A 14,280-nucleotide genomic window follows, 5' to 3' on the forward strand; every position below is an offset into this window, starting at 1 on the left:
GAATATTGATTATTTTCTAAAAGGATGTGACATGTTTGACAATAAAATGTTTGCTTCATTGGAGCTAGAGAGCAAAACAGAGTCATATAGCAGCCAGTGTCATATTGGATGCACATAATGACTTACTTTACTGGCAACTCATTCAGTTATATCAAAATGATTTGGTCATACAGGCAGAAGTATGTGAGAGCATTGAAGATAGAGGAGCCTTTATTGTCCTCCCTGGGAGAAATTTGTCTTGGACATCACGCGAACATTGATATAGCGAACATTTCAAATCAGGCCACAGTGTCACATACAGATCTACATACACAAAAAGGAATATTGCACAGATTTCCTGAGCAAAGATATTGCACATCCCCCTCAATAAGAGCGGTAACGTCGCCCACCGGCACACACTTTATGTCTTACTGTTCAGTAGTTTGATTGATAGTGTAACTAAGGGGAGTTTATATTCATCTTACAGTTTGGAAACCTGGACTTTGTGAAGGATGTGGTTTGGGTCACAGGTGGCTTTACAGCCCTGCTTCCTCACCATCTCCAAGTCTTCCAAAATGATCTTGACTCAGGCACTTTTGGAAACCTGCTGTATATAAATCATCACGAAACAAAAGACTTCAAGGTAAAGTTTTGACTTTACCTTAACTTAGCAGTTTCCTGTCCGCGATGCTCCAAACAAATAATGAATCATGCTATTTTTCTTTTACTTACACACTCTCTTACACACAGCTTCCTTATGGGATCTGTTACAAAGAATTTACTCAGTTTACATTCAGTTTAGAATCTTTTCATTTCACATTTAAGTCTTTAATTTATTCAGTCACTAAAAAAACAGTGATTTAAACATGAGCCTTTACACTGAATTTGTAATAAAATTAGATAGAATATTGAAATGTAATTAAAAATCGACAGTCACTCTTTTAGGCTTCATTATTTTTTGAGCATATTTTAATACACCTAAATACTGAGAGAAGGGCTATCTGGATGAACTGCCCCAGCAAATAATGCAAAAGTAAACCTCTTAAAATGAGCAATATCCCAGTGGGGTTAGTTTCATTGTCTCCTCTAACTTCATCTGCTGCTCCATCTCTAAAGAGTCTCTAAAGACAAGCATGGGCTCAGCTGCAGGTGAGGGGTGCAGGCAAATGATACAAAACCCAGAGAGATATCTCATGAGTGCACAACACCCCTGTGAGTCCTATTTATTCAGCTGGAGAATGAGAGAATGGCTCTTAAAAAAGCGAAAGAGGAAAAAGCGAGTCATCCTTCCTCTCCGCTGATCCATCATCCGCTCCGTCTCCCCCAGCCCTGGAAAATCCTTGGCCTCGGTGCCCCGGACTGGGGCAGGGAGGAGGAGGAAACAATGCTTGGAATTTGTAAAAAACTTGAGTCATCCCCACATGTCAACCTAAGGCTCAGCTCCTCCTCTTCTTCCCATACTCATGTTGCCTTCAGGTTCTCCTCATAAACTCTGTCATCCGGTTAAACTATTGGTAATGGCTGAAACATACAAGTTACTGGTTTTCTTAACTGGACACTCTACAGAGAGGCAAATGTCAAAGCTTCTCCAAAGTGGGTGCAGTTTAATAAAAGCATTAACATAAAACTAAAGTTCGTTTTATTACATATACTCTTTTGTTATCCTGAGCCAAACAGTATCCGTATATATTACTGTAGGAAAAAAAATAGTTTTACAGTCACACTCACCACTCACTTTGTGTTTTTTATGTGAACGTAGCTTTTAATTGCGACGTTAATATTTCCAACTGCACCTGAAGGCAGCAGGAGAGGAGGGGATTTCCTCTGTAACGGTCATTATCCTTCATGAGAAGCGTCACGTCGCGCTGACTGCTCTCAACGCGTTTTAATAAGTCTGTGATGCGCACACTCGCCGTGGCTTTGCACCGCACATCTGTGTGCGTCCTCCTGCTGTCAGCTGGCTTCTGCACGCAGACACGGTTTGGAATTAGCAGAGCTGCTTGAAATCACTTTTGCTTTGAAGTGTGGCCTCAGATTTTACCATCAGGGAAGGTGGCTTTTCTTCACAGGCGTTAATGGAAAGAGAGCCGTGATAAACAAATGTGACAGCAAGTATAAATATTATCCTAGAATAAAAATGCATTGAGACGAACCAGGTCATTGACAGGCGTTTTTTTTTTTTTTTTTTATTTATTTATTTAAATAAAAGTCTTTTTTTTTTTAAACTTCAGTCAAACAACTCGTTATGCAGATTGGTTTCAGAGCTTCATTTCTACAACTGTCACCTTTATATATAAGAAGCATTTGAAAAAGTGTATGGAGCTGGTCGAGGTAAAGCTGTTTTTACCCACTGCTGCTGGATAGTTTAACCTAAAGATGCATCATATTCAATAAATGCATCACGAGTTTGTACGTGGAAATCTTCATCTGCAAAATAACTTTAGCTGTCAAATACATATAGTGAGGTAAAAAGTTAAATGTTTCCCTCTGATGTGTGGCAGAGGAGAAGTGACACAAATGTAGATACTGCTCAAGCACTTCATAATTACACTTTCTACCACCAGTCAATGAAGCCTACTGTCCATAAAAGATGTCTGACCAGAGTCTCTGTACTGTAATCATCCATGACCGACTTACTTATTGCACTATTCCATTATTTATGTCATCAAAGGCTAATATCCATTACACCTGTGCACCTTATCCTTTGCAGTTTACTGTGCAATGACCCAAACACACTATATGTTTAATTATTCCAATGTGAAATTGAGCCATTCTACACAAGGCAATAGTTTTTATACTCATTTGTATATATTGTACATAGCCTCTATAATTGATTTTATTTTGTATCTTTTTTATTGTCTATTCTACTTGTTTTCTACTCCTCCTTTTTTATTCTGCTGTTGTAACAAGAGAATTTATTTGGCGTGGGAACAGTAGTATATCTTATCATATGACATTTTATTTGCAGCTCATGTTTTTAAAAAAGAAATTAGATGTTAGAGCCAACTAATTGAATATTAAATTTAATATAGGCTTGATCTTTTTCTTGGCATACATTTTGGCTCGTCAGTGTGGGAAACACACAGGTGTAATATATAATATCAAGGATGTCTAAACCTAAATCAATGCAGCTATGATTATAATTGCACCTGTAGCTGAAGATGTATTTGCCACGAAAACAATTTGGAAAGACCATTTTAACTACACCCTGTTAGGTAGTTTAATCTACAGCAATGCATCAGATTCTATAAGATCATGTGAGAACTATGCATCTCTAAAAAGCCAACTTTTCATGAGAAAAACAGCCCTGTTTTCAGCTTTGTGACAATGCATTTTCCATCTTATTCAAGAGGTTTTTAACTACTTTATTTAACTTCATAAGTAGCAGGATTTTCACATCCAATAAAGGAATACTCAATCAATCAGTTTATTAGAAAAATTAAAAATCACCAAATTTACAGATGCATGGCTTTCACTACGGGAAGGAGGAAAACTTTCATCTCAGTCTGATAAGTACTCAGTGAGTACTCCTTGATATATAATATCAAGGATGTCTAAACCTAAATCAATGCAGCTATGATTATAATTGCACCTGTAGCTGAAGATGTATTTGCCACGAAAACAATTTGGAAAGACCATTTTAACTACACCCTGTTAGGTAGTTTAATCTACAGCAATGCATCAGATTCTATAAGATCATGTGAGAACTATGCATCTCTAAAAAGCCAACTTTTCATGAGAAAAACAGCCCTGTTTTCAGCTTTGTGACAATGCATTTTCCATCTTATTCAAGAGGTTTTTAACTACTTTATTTAACTTCATAAGTAGCAGGATTTTCACATCCAATAAAGGAATACTCAATCAATCAGTTTATTAGAAAAATTAAAAATCACCAAATTTACAGATGCATGGCTTTCACTACGGGAAGGAGGAAAACTTTCATCTCAGTCTGATAAGTACTCAGTGAGTACTTATCAGACAAATGCAGTGGAGTAAAAGGTTTAATTTGCCTCTGAGACGCAGTATATGTAGAGCAGAAGTATAAAGTTGCACAAAGTACAAGTAAGTTACCTCAAACTTGTACTCAAGTAGTACTTGAGTAAATGTACTCACATTCCACCACTGCACTCAACCAATCAGTATTTTGAACTTGAACAGAAGATGAAGCTGTAAACTCTTATCTCCTAACTGGACAACACAGTAATGTTTTGTCCAATACGCAGAACAAGCTGATCGACTTCTGCGGACTCTTTGGTGTCTCTTGTGCGCGTTCACGCAGCTCTCCCGGCCTGCCCAGTATCCCAGCGCGCTCGCTCCCGCGTCAGCTTATGGAAAAAACTGCAGCGGCTGTTACCGGAGCCACGCAGAGAGGAGCCGAGTGCGAAAAATCACTGGCTCCGCCAAGAGTTCAGGTCCACACACGCTCGGATTGCCGCTCTTCCTGCCGAGGACCACCTTGTCCAAGCCGGGATTTATGGCCGCCAAGAAGTGGTAGTATCGACGGGGAGACATTCGGCGCCTGAAAGGTACGGAAAAGTTAGCTAAGGGCTCCTTTTGCCCTAAATTGAAAGTGTCTCAGCCACAAGTCTCGTCAGTTTCCTTCGGCTGCCAAGTTTGTACAGCAGGGGGGAATGTCGCGTCTTTACGAAGAAGCTAACGGCTTTGTGAGTTGCGTTTGCGCCACATGTAAAATGTGCGCAGTCCGCGTGCAGAGATGCGAAGACGGCGGAGAAGTTTGCTAGCCGTCGTAACGTCTCTGAATTGAATGAGGGCTAATAACTGACTGCGCGCTGCCTTCGTAACGACGCAGCTCGACTAGCCGCTGCTGTCAGAGGTTGAGTGAGGGCGAATTGACCGGGGAACAGCTCCGTTTGTTCTGGAAAGTGATGCTACTCGTGTCGGGTTTCCCCTCAAAAGTTTGCTGAGAGTGCACCTGGTGTGGAAACGAGCCCGCACCAGAGGACATCTTCCCAGTGTTTACAAAATGGGATAGGCGGCGGTTAACTTCACCGACGACCAGACGGGGGTCTTTCAGAGGGGACCGGTGGGACATGGTTTTATTTGAGAGATAGTTCATCACCCTGAATGTTCATATCTTAAAGTCGTGAACATTTGAAAGACGAGAGGATTTTCTTTACTGCTACCAGCATTGTTGCAGCTAGGAGGGTTTATATACAGCAACAACACATTTATCAATAAACTCATCGCACTGTCATCAGGCTAAGACTACATTTAATGGCCATAATAGTGAGGCTGATGTGCCTCATAAAGAAATAAATCAAACCGTTTCCTCTCCAGCAGATTTGAATTGCTTGATTGGGTATTGCAAAAGAATTCAGCACTTCAAGGTGGAGTTAATTCCTGGAATTTCCTCCACCCTCCATATAAACAGGTGTAAAGGATCATCCCGCCTTGTCCGCATTTCCCATCAAAGACCTGTCTTCAGCCTGTGGTTCCTAACATGAGGCTGAAACTGATCACCCACATTTATCTTCATGGCAAGCCATTTACACCAGACTCCAGAGTGGGACATGTGTGAGCGAGCGTGGAACATAAATGAGCCGCTGTCTACATTACACCAGGCTTCCATACTAGGAATAATTTTATTGGAGGCATAGTTTGAACATTAGCGCCCCTGTAAATCGAAAGGGGGGCTTATTTTATAGCCTTCAGTGTTAAATAGCACAGAAAATGTACCAGTATCAGTAATAATTTCCTATTAAAAATGCTTTTCTAACTTGCCGATTAGTGCCACCTAAAAATGGAGATCAAGCATGGAGGCTCTGAGTGATGACAGACATTAAATTTTGAATGTAGGCATGTAAATGTGCAAATTTGAGGTTGTAGGAGAGATGTGAACATGTTTTAAATGTGATATTTTCGGATTAAATCGGATTGTGAAGTCAGTTTAACGATAGGGTGCATTATTGTCTAAAATGTGGTTATTATTGTCGTTATTCAGAGGTGAGCACCAGTACGCATGCAAGGACGACACTAAAAGTTCTGTTTTGTTGTTCAGGACAGGCTTGGAAAAAAACTGCATCATTTTCGCAGCAATGGCTTTAAAGAAATTGTCCTACCCTCGAGTCCAAAACCTGAAGACAGTCTGTTTTCTGTCATGTATATGGAAGCCAAATTCCTACATTTGACATGCTGGAAACAGTGAATGTTTGGCGTTCTCGCTTGACAATTGACTAATTGCTTAATTGACCAGTCATTTCAGTTCTCGGTGCAAGAGTTTGACAGTGAGCAGTGGAGGGCACAACATGGCGCTGTATATACCAGCCAGCTAATTGCTCATCTAGTTTTAGCCTCCTTTTCTACAAAATGGCATCACACTTGTGGGTCAGACCCCGATCCAAAGGTGGGTTGCCAGTGCCGGTCTCTGGATGTGAGCATGTGGGTTGAAAGATATACAAAATATTGTCAGGAACATCAGTATTGCACTCCAAAACTCTGTATCAGTCAAATCCTGCTTGCAGTTCACGATATCTTTTTTACTTCTGCAGATATGTGTTGTTCCCTTCTGTTTATGTGAAGAATATGTTTGTGAAAGTGAAACATTCTTCAGTTTCGGTGTCACAAGTTCAGGCTTGTGAAAGTTGAAGTACATTACGACTGTAAACCTCAGCCCACTCTAAACCATCTTGGGCTCTTGATAAATGAGATGTTCTTCGTGCATTCATGTGGGACTGTCAGTTCTTGTTTTTACTTGCTCCTTGCTTGTGTTTTGATTACCACTCCTGAGTTGACAGTGTCAACAAAGGCGCCTGACATTGTTACTTCTTCACCTGTTTAAAGCGGATGGGGAGGCGGATTTGCAGAGATTTCAGATGTGCCTTCTGATAAAGGGCCCTGCGGATGCCTGTCCCCAAAGTATGTGGGACAAATATTTGTTGGATTGTTTCCTACGTTTCTGAATTGAGAACATACCTGGCATTCTTCGTGGTGAGCAAAAGGAAGATAGTGTTTTGTGTTGATCTCGATCTTTCTGTTTCACAGGGCTGTGAGAGGTTTTGTAATTCACAGTGTCCAAGACTGACATAGATAACATTTGGCAGTTGTAGGATATACACGTAAATTACCAGAACATTTCATGACGTATCTTATTTTATGGCAGCTGTTCAGCAGTCACAGTATTTTATTTTCCCTCTCACCTTTCTGTTTACCTGTCGCAGACGTTCCTCTGTGGTATTGATCTGCTCTATTAAACCGGCGCGTTTGAAGAGATAACAAATGTGACACAAATTACTTTTTCCATTACAATAGGCTCTTTAAGGAGTGTCACTGATGACTCATAGGCCTTGAAGCCGGTCATGAAGTGGCAGTGCAGTGAGATGTTAAAAATCTGTTCCCTCGCCTTCTGAATTGGCATGAAAGGTGTTTCTGTTGGTTAGAAAGATTAGTGACCCAGAGACTCACCTGAACCGAGGCTACTCAGTATATGCAGCAGTTTTCCCACAGAGTTAGGCTCTTTGGGATGTGGGGGATGAGCCTGTGGAGGGAGGCACACCCAGGTTTTCTTAAATTAACTATTAAATAATGCTGTATATAAGGTGCTCCACTACAATTATTTTAATTACCAGGGACTTTGTGACAAATAGCTGAACAATAGTGTACAATTTCTTAATTTGTGTCACATAGCTGCGAGTCTTTCATCGTTTTTGGCCTCTCCAAGCACCAGTTTCCAGAACAGCCTAAATACACACAAATCAAAATCCAGACGTGAGCTAGGTTAACCGGGTTTTTGCAAATGACCGCTCACTTGATCCCAGTTATCCACCTTACATGTATAGGAAATGTGTGCAGCGCAGTTGTTGATAAAACAAATTCTACTCCTTGAATTTTGAATGATAAAGCAGAAACTCTCTCTCTTTGCCCTGTAAAACAAAAACTAAATGCTCACAAACATTTGTTTTGGAGAGACTTCAGTGACATAAATATTAGGTAATTTTTTGGTTGACAGAATAGGTGTGTATGTGTGGGCTTCAAAACAGATCTGTGAAGGAAGTGTTATGTGACACCGTGACCCTTGACCTCTCCCCCTTGCCCTGAGTCAGGGCTTGAGCAAGGTAACAGGTGTGACCCAGAGGTTAAGGAGCAAACACACATACACACACACACACACATGCACTCAAATAGGGGCCAGTTGCAATAGAGCAGTAGTGTCACTGACACCAGATGCCAATCTTATTACTGTCGTTTGGAAATTGGATTATTTTTTACAGCGACGTGTATGTTTTTTTACACATTGGTCTCAAGCCTAACATGTGATCTGCAGACATGTAATGACACTTCTCTGTGTGATACCTTTGACAATGCAGTCTCAATCCAGGTTCATGAATCTCTTTATCTGAAGTGTCTTTAATGAGGCATCGCGTCTGTTGTCACACCAGCACTTCTCCACCCACCTGTGGAGAAGGACAAGCCAAATTTCTGTGCAGAGATCAAATGGAGCGTTACATTCATATTTTAGTTTCAGTAAACTGGTCATATTTATTCCAGTATCGCACTCACAGTTATCCCTGTGCACATGTTGCAGCTAACACTCTTGTCAATTGGCTGAAAACACTGCTCTTCTTAAATGATGGGTGAGTTAAAAATATATGCTTAGTGAGATTTGTAATTAGGATCAAGGTCTAAAGTTCAGCTAACACACCAGCATAACTTCGCATCTCCAAATTGAGGTCATCAACTCCGCAAAGTTCAATCCCGATTCACTCTTCCTAAATGTCACACTCTTTGGGATGGACAACATTGGTCCCCTTATAAACCACCACAAATTCGGCCATGTAGTTGCCCCTTAAACAAAACACTCCAGGTTTTAGAAGGTCAGTGGAGTGTGATAAAGTGCAGTTTGGGCTGGAAGCCATGTGTAAAAACTTTACCCTTTCTGCAATCAAGGCAGAGCTGGAGCCCAGTTGTGTTTTGTTTTGGGTCTCCGGTCTTGACATAATTCGTGTTGGCAGCTCCAGGTCGTGGCTTACACGGAGTACATTTCGCAGCTATCAGGCAATAACATAGCACCTACCAAAAGTCAGTGTTGTGTCATTGGAGTCATCCAGGTGGGAGGATGTCAGGACAAATTAAAGTAATCCTCTGGACCCCAGAAGTCACCCAGATGAATGGTGAAGCTTTTTTTTTTTTTTCAGTTCTACAACAAGTTGAGTAGATTAAAGATTCTTGATGATTGTGTTGAAGGCCTGTTTTTATGAATTAGAAACTTTGTTCTTTACCTGAGTTCCCTTTTTGTCATGAAATCCAACCTTTTTATGCAGGGTTTATCAGCTGAGGACCAATGCAGTCTTACCAGATGAAGATTTAAGTGACATTTTCAGTTCTTGACTTGATTTCACACTGGTTGCATTTAGCGTGACATTAGTGTTATGACCAAGTGTCATTAGTGTTATGAGTCATTTTCCTATCAGTCTTTGATCTGTGGCCTGTTGCAAGGTGCTGGATGATAAAGGAGCAGATTGCAGTGACACTGTGATCTTATATCAACCCAGAAGGCATCTACTCATGTTGGCGTATTTGTTCTGTGAAAGAGGGCCAGTCATCAGTCTCAGCTGCAACCTTGTATGTGCTGTGCTCATGTTGTTTGTGTGGCCATTTGCTCATACACGTTGTGCATGTGGTCCCACATGCATAAAGCAGTGCAGTGGGCTGGTAGCTTTAATAAGCTTGGCAAATATTTGTTCTTGTACCATGCATGTTTCCAGATAACTAGCTAAATTCAGTTATGTTTTAGTTTTGGGATTTGCTTCTATGTGGTCTAATAAAGTAGACATTCATTATTGATCAGTTTAATTGTCAGAAGATGATTTGCAGATATGAAGGCCTCCAGTCTTGACTGTAGTGGCTTTGTTTCTATGGCATCTTGCCATTTATTCACTGTTGCAAGAGAACTGATGAATTTCAAAGTTTGAAATATTTCTGTTTGACCTTTTAGGGAATGTTGACTTCATAAACATTTGTGATTATCCGGGAAACTCAAGGCTATATAGCTTGGCTGATAAGCTATTAGCTGTGGTGTCGACCTTGAGAATACAAGTTTAATGAGCTATTAGCTGAGTAGAGGTTGCAATGTACCATTTGTGCATATAAAAACTGTTGAATAAATCAAAAGGTAAAGCAACTCGTAGAGAAGATGCTCATATCTAGCCTTCAGACAAGCTTTTTACCGTCTGCACAGTTTAAAAACAAATATTTATTGAGGTTTTTCACTAATCAGCTAGAATGCATTATTCCAATAAGCCTCTCTGCCACAGCAGGTCTGCTTTGCATATATATGAGGACTATTAGCTTATGACCTTAATGACTTAACTAAGACTAAAAGCTGTATGCTGCTGTGCAACCTTTGTCAAACTTTGTCCTTTCATCACAGTGTGTGATTTAAAAGTGTGTCTCCTCCTCACAGGCCAGGAAGAGTTCAGCTATTCAGCATACGCCAAACCGACTTAATGGGCTAAAGCTGTTGGACTTAGTGATTTAATGATGTCAGATATTCTCCTCCTGAACTGAATAGTGGGTGTTGGATAGACTACTCCGACCATCATGATCGTCCTGTGGGGTCCATAAAACAAAGGCTGAACCAGAGCCAGTGGTGATGTAAGGCCTTTTCATTGTTGACGTCTTCCAGACCTCTCACCTGTCTCCCTGCTTGTAAAAAGTGCTACGATGTCCCGTTAATGTCTATTTAACAGCTGATTGATGTAGGTCATGTCAGACATTACATTAGCTGTTGCTTTTGGCCATCAGTGGAAAGCCAAACGGGTGACGGCAGCATGTAAAATGAATGCTCTGCCATTTTTGACGAATTTCTATTGTGTGGCCATTTCTGTCTCAAACCTTTCTAGGATTTCGCCATGGCTTGGAGACCATCCCCAAACCTTGTTCTAACACCACTTAGATGGGTTCAAGTTTGGATATTTCTGAAGGAAAATTGTGGTTCTTGGCTGTAGGCAAAGTCAGCACACTCATTTTATTCAAACTTTTCATAACAGTATTTAATGATTAGAGCCTTGACAAATTTGTATTCTTTGCACGCGGTTGTTCACACACTGTATATTCACTCTGGCCTCAAGTAGACTCCCTGACCCTGAAACCAAAATCTTCATTTGTAGATTCCTTCAAGAGTCCATTCCAGCTGTGTTGCATTCCAAGCTTGATGTGTTCTGTTTCTCAGGCTCCCCACTTACCAACAAAAAAGTAGACTGGCAGTAATAAGTGATGTTGTGACTGTAGCCCATCAGCAGTGCTCAAGAAATTCCCAGGGCTTTTCACAAAAAATGAAAGAGTAGTTTTATTTATTACATTATTTTTGTGTTGTTTCGATAATTCCCTGTATCTGTAATACACTTTGCTCAGTTTGCATATTCAACAATTGCTCCTTCATTAAGAGCTTTCTTTCAATATAAAGTTAATGCAAGGTCAACTCATGCTACAGCAGCTACAGACTGAAAATGTCAGAGCAGGCAGCATGTAGCTCATTAATGATTTTTGGGGCAATATCAAATCGTACCCCCTCACAGAAAATGACTAACGATAACAAATCGGCCATACAGCCTGACTCTCAGGCTAATCACATTTCCCACCTAGAGCGCAAACTCAACTTGGCACTAAAACCTATAACAAAATTCTTGTGTGACAGGGTTGTTGCTAAAAATATATCAAATTAAAATCCCATTGCTCTCATAAATTTGTGCATACTTGACCTCAAAAGTCCCAAACCAACAACAAGGAAAATGTAATTATGCAATAATCACTCCATTTTGATAATGTGGCCTAATTTTTCTATTTCCTATTGTCTTATTGTCTGTGAAGGAACTTTGCTACAAACACTGTTGAACACTGAATTCTCCGGAGATTAATCTGTGCTTCCTTTATTACCAGAAGATGTAGAAATTGTGCCTGAATAAAATATTCTTTCTCAGAGTTTTGCAACCCTAGCTCCTAATACCTCCCTCAGTCTGAGAACTAACACAGCTTACAGCCTGAGGCTGGAATGAGAGATGGCCAATAAAGACCTAACAATATGTGGTGGGAGATCAAAATCCCTGGATGAATCCGGTTCCAATTTCATTTAGAAGCAAAATGCCTTCAGGCTTGGTCCCACAGTTCTGCATTTCTGGTGATTAAATCTGGGTGTGGATGGATATGGGGTAAAGCAAATAACTATGAAATACAAATAAAATTCACTGTCGATGCTGCAAATAAAGAGGCATGCAGTCACATGCATGAGCCCACCCACACTTAACATTTCCAACACTGTCATCATGTGTCTGTGGAACAGGTGAAAAATATCCCCTGCATCAACAGTGTTTCTGCACTTAGGCTTTTGATCTAGGAGAGTGTCTGCACCAGTCTGGCCCTTTGGCCATTGCTGTCAGGGATTTGCCTTGACTGATAGTCTGACTATCAAAGACCCTGACTGACTTTTGCACTGGACACCAAACAGAGAGGCAGAAACTCTCCTGCCAAACCCGTCAAAAGAGAAAATGTCTCTCTCTCTACAGTCTTTGGTATGCTTTTTCGTTTGTGAATACATGTCTCAGATGTCTGTGGTTCAGTTGTTTCCTTGTTGAATTTTGGATTAAAATTTCTAGCAGTGTAAATAAAAGAAGCATAGTGTTACATCAACTTTTTACTGCCTTGATACTGCATTGAACTCCATATATGGAAGGATAATCCTCCCTTGCAGGATCTGTGGTGATCTATCGACACAAGTATTTGTTTGAGTTAGGACAAGGCCTCTGTGATTGGTTGTGGCTATGGTGAGGCTAGAACAATTTTGGCTTATTCAGATGTGTTGAGAACACAGAGGGGCACTTGCTTTTGGCCAAGTTTTGACCTCACTAACTCTCCTGGACTCAGCCTGCATCTTAAAATAACATGCTACGTGTTTTGCAGAAGTCTCTCAGACATACCTTGCTGCTGCTGGACTTGTTTACCATGGTGAACCTGAGCTCTGCCTGCTGTTGGAGATAACAGGGCTGCATGGGGGCCACTTACATGCCTCAATACTATCTCATACATTAATCTGAAGCTCCTCAGGGTAAAGTTTGTTTGTTTGTTTGTTTGTTGGATAACAGTCATCAGCTACACAGATTTACCTGAAAAAGGTAAAGTTTTCTAAACTGTTTTATGGAGCTTGATTGTGCCATTTCCTTTAGTTGTGAGGATGTATTCTATATGGTCTAAATATTCAATATGGTTCTTAATTTGCATCTTGACAAAGCTCAGTGGAATATAGAAGTCTCATAAATTACAGATGAGATGGATGGAGGTGGTGGGTGTGGTGCCTCTGCAAATCCACACTTATTAATGGCTCTTCCTGACACTGCAAATGCATAAAACCTTCCTGCACTGTTCTGAATGCTAAACTAGGTCATCGTGACTCACTTATTTCCATCCAAATGTGAAATTTAGAAATGCTTTGCTTCTTATCTTTTCTGACAATAAGACCCCTTGTCTTTTTTGCAGCAGTTTCTGTTCTTGTTCTAATTCAGTGATGGACACGGATGAATTTAATACATCTGTCCCTCAGTTTTGGTTCATTTGAGCTATTGGGAACATCATGCTAAGTGTTGTCTTGGACTGTGATAGCTGACAAATATATATACTCCCAGTGTAGTGTGGCTACTATCTAATCACAGTTTTATTACAATGTCACACTGCATAGACCATCAAGCAAGGCAATAACATGTGAACCTAATTTCTACTTCATATATACTGTAGGTCAGTGTTGGCTCTCTTAAAATATTGTCAAAAATAATAAACCCTCATTTGGATTTAGACATTGGAATAATTATCTCACCAAAAGCCATAACAGAATAGGCAGTATATCTCAGTATACAAGGAAGGGCTTAATGGCTGTCCACCATAGATACCTACCTGTTGATAGCACTGCTGCAACTCTAGATGGATGTATTGTGCATGATCATGCCAAATCATGTTTTAATTAAATTCCTCACAGCATTTATGTTAATTTGATTGACTTTGTGATGTGATAAAGAGCAATGCTTATGGTGAACAGAGGGTTTGCAGTTCGCTAGATGTGTTTCACTTAAACGGAACAGACATTGTTAAATGTTTTCTTCATTGTCAACAATATAAAATACAATAACCTTCATTTGAGCATCCAAAGCTGACCACAGTTCTTTCAGTCTCCGTGCAGTATCTCCAAAAGCAGGTGCAGTTGCAGCATAGCTACCGTGGCAGTGGGCAATTGAATTAGTGCTCCCCCTAACATGTGGGAGATTTTGTTTTCAAATCAATGTCAAGCTTAATAGTACAGGT

At 40.4% G+C, this 14,280-nt stretch overlaps 1 protein-coding gene across 1 annotated transcript in view; it reads left to right on the forward strand.

Annotated features, from left to right (window-relative positions):
* The window catches only part of LOC139337241 (uncharacterized oxidoreductase YjmC-like), a 297,202-nt gene that overhangs the window by 107,980 nt on the left and 174,942 nt on the right, over positions 1-14,280 (forward strand). The gene's annotated exons all lie outside the window — the stretch shown is intronic.

The sequence above is a fragment of the Chaetodon trifascialis genome, chromosome 10 (assembly GCF_039877785.1).
Source record: "Chaetodon trifascialis isolate fChaTrf1 chromosome 10, fChaTrf1.hap1, whole genome shotgun sequence".
Classification (NCBI taxonomy): Eukaryota; Metazoa; Chordata; class Actinopteri; order Chaetodontiformes; family Chaetodontidae; genus Chaetodon; species Chaetodon trifascialis.